This window comes from Zea mays, chromosome 3, assembly GCF_902167145.1.
Source record: "Zea mays cultivar B73 chromosome 3, Zm-B73-REFERENCE-NAM-5.0, whole genome shotgun sequence".
Lineage (NCBI taxonomy): Eukaryota > Viridiplantae > Streptophyta > Magnoliopsida > Poales > Poaceae > Zea > Zea mays.
The window spans coordinates 215,120,726-215,134,475 of record NC_050098.1 but is presented as its reverse complement, the minus strand read 5'-3'; positions in this window follow the sequence as shown (position 1 = coordinate 215,134,475).

The following is a 13,750-nucleotide window of genomic DNA, read 5'->3' as shown; positions in this document are numbered from 1 at the left end:
AGGGGTGGTCTGCTTCGCTAGGAAGTGGTCGATCTACATTATTACATGATCGTGTTTCAAGGTGGGTTTCTACCTCTTATCACGTCAAGAGGGCATATTTGGTACGTAGACATGTGGATGTGGAAGTTGCAAAGATTTGTAACTTGTATGGTATTGATTTGGCCAATATATCCTGCTAGTTTTTTGTTTGACTCCTCTTAGATGTCATGCACTCCATATGATGCCTTGAAATGGACAGTGAATGAGATGGAGCTGCACACAACAGAGGTTAGGCATATTGTTTCTCGTGCTACATGTTCTCCTAAAACCACTGAGCATCTTAACCATGTGTTGCTTAAGCTCCTGGACATGTTTGAATGCCTATACAAGGTAGCCATCCAATGTTGAAAAGTTCTCGACAATGTCAACCCACCTTCTATTCATGACCCCATCACCGAGGAGGAAACATGAAGCTCTACATGATGTGGAGTTGTTTAAGGAAAATCCTACCACACCTAAATCTTTGCAGGGGCATTGCGAGGAGTACGGGATATAGTACAACATTGATCAATCTAGGAGTGCCAACTAGGTATTAGTCCAAGTCTAGGTATGTGTCCTAGGAGTAGGGGTGACAATGGGATCTAAATTTTACACTATAAGATTTAAGGATCGAATCGGGTTAGAATCGAGCCCAATTTCTATTCATTTCTGAACTAAATTTTATTTAGGGCCCTAATATTTTGTGGAGAATCATTTGGATCATGATCCATTACCACCCCTACCTAGGAGTAGCTATGTGATGTTGCAGTTTCTTTCAATACATGTCCAAGTGATTTTATGCTTGTTATATTTTGTAGTTAGCATAGATGTTGTAACAAGTTTTTTGCATGCTCAAATCAATCATGTATTAGAACAATATTATGTTTATGTAATTGTTGCGACCGTCTGTTAAATTTTGGTTGTCAATGTGCAAGTCCTTTATTTTAGTTCCTTCCTTTATTTATGGAGAACATGTGTGAATTGTCAGGTGCCCCTGCACTAGTTGTTGAGGTTACTTACACACCAACTATCATCAACACCATGAACCATTAAATGACAATTCTCAAGTTATTATACACATATCCATATTGTTGGGTACATGGGAACAAAGTACCCAAAGAAGGCCCTAAGGCCTCCCAGAGACGACCCTCGAACCGGGCGGCCCACCTGCCAAGCAACTTGGCGTGAAGGTCCAAAATGCCTCACGGGGACGGCCCGCCAAGCCGAACAGCTCGCCCACCAAACAAATTCCTGTCGAGCAACCCAGCGAGGCGGGGCTACCGACCAAACCGCCCGCCGAGCAACGCAGCAAGACGACAACCTGCTCTCGAGTGAACACCTCTACTGAGTGGAAGCGCCGACCTAGTACCATCAGGCTATGTCGACACGATGGGACATCACCAAGCATGCCCAGACCTTGGAAGCAGTACTGAAGGGTCTCTATCAAGCATGACACCAGATACGTATCCCCGCTGACTAGTGAGACCGGACAACCCCAACCGTAGAGACCTCAGCATCAGGATCTCTACAGTGACCCATACGCCGGAAGGGACAGGGCAATACGCCATACCATACGTACATCTACGCATGATGAAAGTTGAGGCTAAGGGGATGACGAAAGACAGAGTTGTACTGAAGATGTCCCTAATCCATGCCTTGAGTTGACTCAACAGATTCCACCAAACACTGCCACCAAACTATAACACACTCTAAGCAATATACTATCAGCACTGCACTAGACTAGGGATCCGGCCTGAACCAGTATAACCAACTCGCCTCATATCCACCTTAGAGCCCCCATAGCTCACCATTCGGAGTGAGTCCGCGCTAACACCCCTGCCGAACACAAAACTTATTGTCCAACGATTCCAGAAACCATGACACATATGTTGCAAAAGGGTTTAATGTTTTAGTTTATTTGTGCACCATGACACTTAGGAGTTTTTAAATAACTTTTATGTAGGGATTTGTTGCACCAAACCCAACCATCTTTAAGCACACAGTCCCCCACCAGTCCAAAAAAGAGTGTCCCAAAGAGGTGCAACAATTTCACGGGAAGGAAAGACGAGTGCTAGTTTCAGCCTACCTTAACATAAGCAAGGACCTAATTGTAGGGACAAACTAACAAATAAAAGGGTACTGGCAAAGGATTACTAACTACTTTAATGACCACAAGAGCACTCCTTATGAAAGATAACAATCATCCTTGCAACATAGATGGGGTGATATTGAGAAAGATACATATAGGTTTTGTGGTTTCTTTGGAGAAATTGAGAGGGAAAAACGAAGTGGACTGAATGTGGACGATAAGGTACCCATTAGTTCACTAAACCGTCTTTGACATATGTTGGAACTATTGTGTTTAAAAACTATGTTTGTTTGATGTGTGCGGATAAAATAAGCAATAATTATGTATGAGTGTATACGTGATAGCCAATTCAAGTTTCTTCACTATTGACTCATATTACATCACGAGATGAAGTGGAACATACTGCTAGAATACTTGAATTGAAATCAAGCTAAAGAGTATAATGAAAAAGGAGCCAATGTCATGGAAGAGCTACTCCCCCAAAATTGCACGCACGATGGGAAGATAACGTGCAAAGAAGCATATGTGCAACAACAACTTGTCATCTTCAACTACGTGCATTGAGGTGCTGCAAAAGACATTAACATAGCATAGAGATTATGAAGAGAGGCAGGAAGCAACAAGCAGGAGGAACCAAGCATCATGACAACAAGGTCAGACTAAAATCTAGCCCTACAAGAAGTGATATGTATGTAGAAGACAAATCTTGAGATCCATCAAAGAATGCTCAAGCTTCAAAAGGAGGAACCTGAGGAGAGGGCATGACAATGGATGTCAAAAAAATGCCACCATGGGTAGGGAGTACTACATCAACAAGCATAAGAAGATTGCAACTTCAAGTCTGAGTGCAGGAGGATCAAGTGGAGGGGCATCTTGATTGTTTACCAATGTATCAGGGCCTATGTGTATGCATTATTAGACTTTTCAAGTACTTGTTGTCGAACCATTTCTTTAAATATTATTGTATCAATGTCATTGTGTACTGAATTTTTTTCTATGAGATCAATTTGAGTTCTAAATTTATAATACCCCATTTGTTCTACAATAATACATACCTCATGTTTGTTGCTTCGCTCAAACATAGTAGTCTAGTAAGCATCGATGTTTGGATGCATACTCTATGGATGTAAGTTTTAGGACACATAATATGACATGAAACAATAATTGTCTTTAACAATAGGTAATTTGTTTAACCAAAAGAACAAAGTATTCAATCACCTAATACAAATACTATTGTTCCACCGAGTAAACATACCCTACTATCAGCATACATAGAACCCTTCATTCACAACTAGTGTCACTACATCCTAGTAGACAACTTGAATATTTTAGCCTCCCATCTAAATTAGAATTGTCCCCTACAAATAAAACCAAAAATAGTTTCATGCCACAAAAAACACAGTGAGGTATGCAATGAAAACATAAGAAGTAAACAAGTACCAAAAGGTTACTGCTACTTGGCCCCATACGAATTCCATACATGGTTGTTCAAGTATTCCTTCAATTAGAATTTGAAGTGTCCCCATCCTTTGGGGCTCAAATATGATACAAATACTAGTTCCAGTAGGTTAGTATACACATTTATAAATTAGATAGTTCTAGATCGCTCAAACAAGATAGACTTATACAAGTGGCGATCAACTTTAAGAGTTGGTCCATAACACATGTCATATCATTAGAGTAGGACTTGAATGGTCCAATATATGCAACAGAACAAATCAACAACCCAATTGTCATAGGCATGGTTGGGAAGTAGGCGTAACTCTTACATGATCTTGTTGGAGCTTCTTGAAAGGGAAATAGGGTTTAACCTTTTCTTATAAATAATTTTGGTGGTTTAATGCCCAACACAAATAATTGGACTAACTAGTTTGCTCTAGATTATACATTCTACAGGTGCTAAAGGTTCAACACAAACCAACAAAAAGATCAAGTTAGGGTTCAAAAAGAAAGGAGCAAAAGAAACCGAAGTGAACCCTGGTCTGGCGCACCGGACTGTCCGGTGTGCCACCGGACAGTGTCCGGTGCACCAGGGTCGATCGACTTCAAACTCTTCACCTTCGGGTTTTAGAGGCCGCACTCCGCTATAATTCACCGGACTGTCCGGTGCGCCACCGGACTGTCCGGTGCACAAGCGGAGCAACGACTAGGCAGCGCAACGGTCGGCTCCAACGGTCGCCTGCAGAAGCTACAGTGCATGGACAGTTCGCGCAGAGTCAGAGCAGCCGTCAGAAGGCACACCGGACAGTGCACATTACCTGTCCGGTGCGGCACCGGACTGTCCGGTGCCACATGAAGACAAAGCTCCAACGGTCGAAATCGTCAGAACCCTAACTGTTGGTGACGTGGCTGGCGCATCGGACTGTCCGATGCGCCCATCGACATCAGCCTTCCCCAACGGTTGAATTGGTGGTTGGGGGCTATAAATACCCCACAACCACCTCCAATCCAACCATCCAAGCATTCACTACTCCTCATTCAATACAAGAGCAATACACAACACTCCAAGACACAAATCAAAGCCTCATTCAATACAAGAGCAATACACAACACTCTAAGTCCACAATTCAACTCTAGTATTTTAGGACTTGTGAGAAGATCGTCTTGTGTTTCTTTGTTGCTCTTGTTGTTTGGTTGGCTTTCTTCTTTATCTCATTCTTACTCTCAAAGCCTTGTAAGCGAAGCAAGAGACACAATTGTGTGGTGGTCCTTGCAGGGTCTAAGTGACCCAGGAAATCAAGGAAGAAAGTTCACTCGGTCTAAGTGACCGTTTGAGAGAGGGAGAGGGTTGAAAGAGACCCGGTCTTTGTGACCACCTCAACGGGGACTAGGTTCTTTGTAACCGAACCTCAGTAAAACAAATCACCGTGTCACCCACTTTATTTTCTTGGTTGATTTGTTTTCCCCTCTCTCCCGGACTTAACTTTTATTCTAACGCTAACCCCGGCTTGAAGTGTGCTTAAAGTTTGTAAATTTCAGTTTCCGCCTAGTCACCCCCCTCTAGGCGACTTTCAATTGGTATCAGAGCCAGTACTTCATTAGAGTCTAACCACTCGAAGTGATGTCGGGAGGATCTGCCAAGAGGGAGATGGAAACGAGCACAAGCCACAGGAAGGCTCCATCAAAGGAGTCCGGTGCCAAAGGAAGGGAGGAATCACCTCCACGAGTCAAGACGCATCGGAGTGGCGAAAAGAAAAAGAAAATGAAGAAAGTGGTCTACTACGAGACCGATTCTTCGTCGCCATCCACCTCCAACTCCGACGCGCCGTCCGTCACTTCTAAGCGCCATGAGCGCAAGAAGTTTAGTAAGATCCCCTTACGTTATCCCCACATCTCTAAACACACTCCTTTACTTTCCGTCCCATTAGGCAAACCACCGGTTTTTGATGGTGAAGATTATTGTATGTGGAGTGATAAAATGAGGCATCACCTAACCTCACTCCACGCAAGCATATGGGATATTGTTGAGTTTGGACCGCAGGTACCATCCGTGGGGGACGAGGGCTATGACTCGGACGAGGTCGCCCAAATCCGGCAACATTGCCATCAACAAGGGCCTCATCTTCCCCAACGTCGGCCACAAGTGCCTCATGGCAAAGGACGACAAAAAGAAGAAGGTAAAATCTAGAGCCTCCACTAAATATACAACATCTAGTGATGAGGATAGCTCTAGTGAAGATGAGGATAATTTGCTTACCCTTTTTGCCAACCTTAACATGCAATAGAAAGAAAAATTAAATGAATTAATAGGTGCTATTCATGAGAAGGATGAACTCTTGGATAGCCAAGAGGAATTCCTTATTAAGGAAAATAAAAAACATGTTAAGGTAAAGAATGCTTATGCTCAGGAGATAGAAAAATGTGAAAACTTGACAAAAGAGCTTAGCATTTGCCATGACACTATATCCAACCTTAGAACTGAGAATGTTAGTTTAACTGCTAAGGTTGAAAAATCAAATGTTTGTCATGATTCAATTGTCAATCTTAAAAATGAAAATGCTAGTTTGATGGTTAAGATTGATAAATTGAATGAATCAATTTCTAGCCTTAGGGATGAAAATGCTAGATTAATTTCTAAGGCTAAAGATTTAAATGTTTGCAATGATGCTGTTTCCAATCTTAGAAACGAGAATGCTATTTTACATGCTAAGATTGAAGAATTAAATGCTTGCAAACCATCTACATCTACTGTTGATCACGTCTCTATTTGTACTAGATGTAGAGATGTAAATGTTGATGCTATCCATGATCACCTTGCTTTAATTAATTAACAAAATGATCACATAGCTCAACTAACTACTAAAATCAATGAGCATGAGATAGAAAATGAAAAAAAAATTAAATTTTCTAGAAGCATGCTCTATAATGGGAGACACCCCGGTATTAAGGATGGCATTGGTTTCCAACAGGGAAGCAATGTCAAACTTAATGCCCCCAAAAGATTGTCTAATTTTGTTAAGGGTAAGGCTCCCATGGCTCAGGATAACGAGGGTTACATTTTATATCCTGCTGGTTATCCTGAGCACAAGATTAGAAGAATTCATGCTAGGAAGTCTCATTCTGTTATCCTGAGCACAAGAATGAGGCATCTAGCTCTAGGCATTCTACGCATGTTAAAATGCCTAAAAAGAAAACTTGTACTGCATCAAATGAACCTAATGTTTCATTTAAAACTCTTGATGCATCTTATGTTTTAACTAACAAATCAGGCAAAATAGTTGCCAAATATGTTGGGGGCAAACACAAGGGCTCCAAGACTTGTGTTTGGGTACCCAAGGTGTTTGTTTCTAATGTAAAATGAACCAAGACCGTTTGGGTACCTAAGAACAAGGCCTAAATTGTTTTGCAGGTTTATGCATCCGGAGGCTCAAGTTGGATTATTGATAGCGGATGCACAAACCACATGACAGGGGATAAAAGGATGTTCTCCTCCTACGAGAAAAACAATGATCCCCAAAGAGCTATCACATTCGGGGATGGAAATCAAGGTTTGGTCAAAGGACTTGGTAAAATTGCTATATCACATGACCATTCCATTTCCATTATTTTTCTCGTAGATTCTTTAGATTACAATTTGCTTTCTGTATCTCAATTATGCAAAATGGGTTACAACTGTCTTTTTATGGATATAGTGAGAGCACCTAGAGGGGGGGGGGTGAATAGGTGATCCTGTAAAACTTAAAACTTAACACCACAAACTTGATTAAGAGTTAGAACAATGAAATCAAGTGCGTAGAGAGGAGAGCTCTTGTGAAGCACAATAGACACAATAAGGACAAGCACAAGAGACACGAGGATTTATCCCGTGGTTCGGCCAAGTACAAAACTTGCCTACTCCACGTTGTGGCGTCCCAACGGACGAGAGTTGCACTCAACTCCTCTCAAGTGATCCAATGATCAACTTGAATACCACGATGTTCTTCTTTACTTTACTCTTTCCCGTTTGCGAGGAATCTCCACAACTTGGAGTCTCTCGCCCTTACAATAAGAATCACAATGAAGCACTAGAGTAAGGGAGGGAAGCAACACACTCAAATCCACAGCAAATACGCACACACAAGACCAAGACTTGAGCTCAAAAGAGTATCACAAGGTTCTCACTAGAACGAAGCTCAAATCACTAAGAATGTCGAACAAGTGTGCAAGAATGAAGTGTGATTGATCAACAATGCTCAAAGGTTGCTTGGTATTCTCCTCCATGCGCCTAGGGGTCCCTTTTATAGCCCCAAGGCAGCTAGGAGCCGTTGAGAGCATTTCAAGAAGGCAATTCTTGCCTTCTGTCGCCTGGCGCACCGGACACTGTCCGGTGCAGATTTCTTTCCTTCTTTGGCGAAGCCGACCGTTGGCGCTTTGGAGCCGTTGGCGCACCGGACACTGTCTGGTGCACACCGGACAGTCTGGTGCCCCTTCTGACCGTTGGCTCTTGCCACGCGTCGCGCGCGGATTATGCGGCCGACCGTTGGCCCGGTCGACTGTTGGCTCACCGGACAGTCCGGTGCACCACCAGACAGTCCGGTGATTTATAGCCGTACGCCGTTAATTGCTTCCCGAAAGCAGCCAGTTGACAGACGCCGGCCTGGCGCACCGGACACTGTCCGGTGCACCACCGGACAGTCTGGTGCACCCAGACCGAGCTGTCTTTGGCTGAACAAAGCCATCTCCTTTTCCAACTTGATTTCTCCTATTTCTAGCACTTAGACACAATACATTGGTCTCCAAAACAATGTACTAAGTCTTAGAAACATACCTTTTTACTTGATTTGCATTTTATCCATCACTTTGCATAGATTAACATAAGTCCACTTATGTTGTCACTCAATCACCAAAATACTTAGAAATGGCCCAAGGGCACATTTCCCTTTCAATCTCCCCCTTTTTGGTGATTTATGCCAACACAATAAAAAGCAACTAAAGGAAGTGCAACATCAATACAAATGAGAACTCAAAATTGTTTTGATTCAAATTTGGCATATATGGATCATTCTTTGCCACCACTTGGTTTGTTTTTGCAAATCAAACTCAATTTCCTATCTCTAAGTCAAACACACTTGTTGAGACATAAAGAGAGTTGTTCCAAGAGAAATTGGTCAAAGATTCCAAAAACTCCCCTTTTTCCCATAATCAACCATTCTCCCCACAAGAGGCCAACTTCTGACAAAAGAGACAATAAGAGATTTTTGACAAACCAAAAGCTCTATTCTACTATTTTCAAAATTCTCAAGTGGTAGCTGATCCATTTGTTGCTTTGGCATTATTTTCTCCCCCTTTGGCATCAAGCACCAAAACGAGATCAATCTTGGCCCTAAACCCCATTGCCTTACCAAAATCTTCAACTAAGAGTAAAAAAAGGCAATAAGAGTACAAAGATGAACTTGGAATCAGTTACTCTTTCATCGGAGTGCAGTGGAAGTCTTGCATGGTCCAAGTCCACCTTTTCCCTTTCAAACCTCCTTTGAGACTAAATTAAGCAAACTCAAGCACACAGTTAGTATCAAAGGGTCATGTTGTAGCACATCTCCCCCTAAATATGTGCATCACTTGCAAATGGACTTGTGAGGTCCGGGGAGTGCTTGTACAACTTGAGCACCATAAATAAACAACAAAATGCATTAAGGAACATGATCAAGGCATAAAACACATGTATGCTATAAATCAATCCAGGTTCCGCGAATCTAAGACATTTAGCTCACTACGCAACTTGCAAAAGGTCGACTCATCTAGAGGCTTGGTAAAGATATCGGCTAGCTGGTTCTCGGTGCTAACATGAAACACTTCGATATCTCTCTTTTGCTGGTGATCTCTCAAAAAGTGGTGTCGGATGTCAATGTGCTTTGTGCGGCTGTGTTCAACGGCGGCGTACGGCTGTGTTCAACAGGATTATCCGCCATGCGGATAGCACTCTCATTATCACATAGGAGTGGGACTTTTCTCAGATTGTAGCCAAAGTCCCTGAAGGTTTGCCTCATCCAAAGCAGTTGCGCGCAACACTGTCCTGCGGCAACATACTCGGCCTCAGCGGTGGATAGGGCAACAGAAGTTTGTTTCTTAGAACTCCACGACACCAGGGACCTTCCTAAGAATTGGCACGTCCCCGATGTACTCTTCCTATCGACCTTACATCCAGCATAGTCGGAGTCTGAATATCCAATTAAGTCAAAGGTAGACCCCTTTGGATACCAGATCCCGAAGCAAGGCATAGCAACTAAATATCTAAGAATTTGCTTCACGGCCACTAAGTGACACTCCCTTGGATCGGATTGAAATCTAGCACACATGCATACGCTAAGCATAATATCCGGTCTACTAGCACATAAATAAAGTAAAGACCCTATCATAGACCGGTATGCCTTTTGATCAACGGACTTACCTCCTTTGTTGAGGTCGGTGTGTCCGTCGGTTCCCATTGGAGTCTTTGCGGGCTTGGCGTCCTTCATCCCAAACCGCTTGATCAAGTCTTGCGTGTACTTCGTTTGGGAGATGAAGGTCCCATCCTTGAGTTGCTTCACTTGGAACCCAAGGAAATAGCTTAACTCGCCCATCATCGACATCTCAAACTTTTGAGTCATCACCCTGCTAAACTCTTCACAAGACTTTTGGTTAGTAGAACCAAATATTATGTCATCGACATAAATTTGGCACACAAAAAGATCACCATCACAGGTCTTAGTGAATAACGTTGGATCGGCTTTCCCAACCTTGAAAGCATTAGCAATTAAAAAGTCTCTAAGGCATTCATACCATGCTCTTGGGGCTTGCTTAAGTCCATAGAGTGCCTTAGAGAGCTTACACACGTGGTCGGGGTACCGTTCATCCTCAAAGCTAGGGGGTTGCTCCACGTACACCTCCTCCTTGATTGGCCCGTTGAGGAAAGCGCTCTTCACATCCATTTGGAACAACATGAAGGAATGGTGAGTAGCATAGGCTAACAATATGCGAATTGACTCTAGCCTAGCCACAAGAGCAAAAGTCTCCTCAAAGTCCAAACCTGCGACTTGGGCATAATCTTTTGCCACAAGTCGTGCCTTGTTCCTTGTCACCACCCCGTGCTCGTCTTGTTTGTTGCGGAACACCCACTTGGTTCCCACAACGTTTTGCTTGGGACGAGGCACCAGTGTCCAAACTTCATTTCTCTTGAAGTTGTTGAGCTCCTCTTGCATGGCCAACACCCAGTCCGGATCTAGCAAGGCCTCTTCTACCCTGAAAGGCTCAATAGAAGAGACAAAGGAGTAATGCTCACAAAAATTAACTAATCTAGAACGAGTAGTTACTCCCTTGCTTATGTCACCCAATATTTGGTCGATGGGATGATTCCTTTGAATCGTCGCTCGAACTTGGGTTGGAGGTGCCGGTTGTGCTTCTTCCTCCATTAAATGATCATCTTGTGCTCCCCCTTAATCACACGCCTCCTCTTGATGAACCTGTTCATCTTCTTGAGTTGGGGGATGCACCGTTGTTGAGGAAGAAGGTTGATCTTTCTCCTTTTGTTCCAGTGGCCTTACATCTCCAATCGCCATGGTGCGCATTGCGACCGTTGGAACGTCTTCTTCATCTACATCATCAAGATCAACAACTTGCTCTCTTGGAGAGCCATTAGTCTCATCAAATAAAACATCGCTAGAGACTTCAATCAAACCCGATGATTTGTTGAAGACCCTATACGCCTTTGTATTTGAGTCATAACCTAACAAAAACCCTTCTACAACTTTTGGGGCAAACTTTGAATTTCTACCTTTCTTCACTCGAATATAACATTTGCTCCCAAATACACGAAAGTACGACACATTGGGTTTGTTACCGGTTAGAAGCTCATATGAAGTCTTCTTGAGGAGGCGATGAAGATAGACTCGGTTTATGGCGTGGCAAGCCGTGCTCACGGCTTCCGTCCAAAACCGTTCGGGCGTCTTGAATTCACCAAGCATCGTCCTCGCCATGTCTAGTAGCGTCCTGTTCTTCCTCTCTACCACACCATTTTGCTGTGGTGTGTAGGGAGTGGAGAACTCGTGCTTGATTCCTTCCTCCTCAAGATACTCCTCCACTTGAAGGTTCTTGAACTCGGACCCATTGTTGCTCCTTATTTTCTTCACTTTGAGCTCAAACTCGTTTTGGGCTCTCCTTAGGAAGCGCTTGAGGGTCCCTTGGGTTTCAGATTTATCCTGCAAAAAGAATACCCAAGTGAAGCGGGAAAAATCATCAACTATAACAAGACCATACTTACTTCCTCCTATGCTTAGATAGGCGACGGGTCCGAAGAGGTCCATATGAAGTAACTCCAGGGGTCTTGATCTTGTCATCACATTTTTGGCATGATGAGAGCTTCCCACCTGTTTACCTGCTTGACAAGCTGCACAGGGTCTATCTTTTTCGAAATTTACATTAGTTAGACCTATCACGTGTTCTCCCTTTAGAAGCTTGTGAAGGTTCTTCATCCCCACATGTGCTAAACGGCGATGCCACAGCCAGCCCATGCTAGTCTTAGCAATTAAGCATGCATCTAGACCGGCCTCCTCTTTTGCAAAATCAACTAAATAAAGTTTGCCGTCTAGTGCACCCTTAAAAGCTAATGAACCATCACTTCTTCTAAAGACAGACACATCTACATTTGTGAATAAACAGTTATATCCCATATTACAAAGTTGACTCACAGATAACAAGTTATATCCCAGCGACTCAACTAAGAACACATTAGAAATAGAGTGCTCGGATGAAATAGCAATTTTTCCTAACCCTTTCACCTTGCCTTGGTTCCCATCACCGAATGTGATTGAATCTTGGGGATCCTTGTTCTTGACGTAGGAAGAGAACATCCTCTTTTCCCCCGTCATGTGGTTTGTGCATCCGCTGTCGATAATCTAGCTTGAGCCCCCGGATGCATAAACCTGCAAGGCAAATTTAGGCTTGGGTCTTAGGTACCCAACTCATGTTGGGTCCTACAAGGTTAGTTACAATAGTATTAGGGACCCAAATGTAAGTCTTGTCTCCCTTACATTTGGCCCCTAATTTCCTAGCAATTACCTTCTTATCCTTTCTACAAATAGCAAAGGAAGCATTGCAAGCATAATAAATTGTAGAAGGTTCATTCATTACTTTCCTAGGAACATGAACAATATTTCTTCTAGGCCTATGATGAACGACATTTTTCCTAGCCAAACTTCTATCATACATCATAGAAGAACTTGAAGCAAACATTGCATTTGAATCATAAGCATGTGAAACAACATCATTGCAACTTCTATCATGATGAACATTCCTAGAATATCTCCTATCATGATACATGAAAGCATGGTTCTTTTGAGCACTACTAGCCATAGGGGCCTTCCCTTTCTCCTTGGCAAAGATGGAAACCTTATGGCTTGTTAAGTTCTTGACTTCCCTCTTGAAGCCAAGACCATCCTTAATTGAGGGGTGTCTACCAATCGTGTAGGCATCCCTTGCAAATTTTAGTTTGTCAAATTCACTCTTGCTAGCCTTAAGTTGGGCATTAAGGCTAGCCACTTCATCATTCAAATAAGAAATTGAAACTAGATGTTCACTACAAGCATCTACATTAAAATCTTTACACCTATTGCAAATTGCAACATGTTCTACACAAGATGTTGATTTATTAGCTATTTCTAACTTAGCATTCAAATCATCATTTATGCTCTTTAAGCTAGAAATAGAGTCATGGCATGTAGACAATTCACAAGAAAGCATTTCATTCCTTTTAATTTCTAAAGCAAGGGATTTTTGTGCCTGTACAGACTTATTATGTTCTTCATACAAAAGATCCTCTTGTTTTTCTAATAACCTATTTTTATCATTCAAGGCATCAATTAATTCATTAATTTTATCAACCTTAGTTCTATCTAGGCCCTTGAATAAACATGAATAGTCTATTTCATCATCGCTAGATTCTTCATCACTTGAGGAAACATAAGTACTAGTATCACGAGTGCTTACCTTCTTTTCCCTTGCCATGAGGCAGGTGTGATGCTCGTTGGGGAAGAGGGCCGACTTGTTGAAGGCGGTGGCGGCGAGTCCTTCGTTGTCGGAGTCGGACGACGAACAATCCGAGTCCCACTCCTTTCCAAGGTGTGCCTCGCCCTTAGCCTTCTTGTAAGCCTTCTTCTTTTCTCTCTTGTTCCCTTGTTCCTGGTCACTATC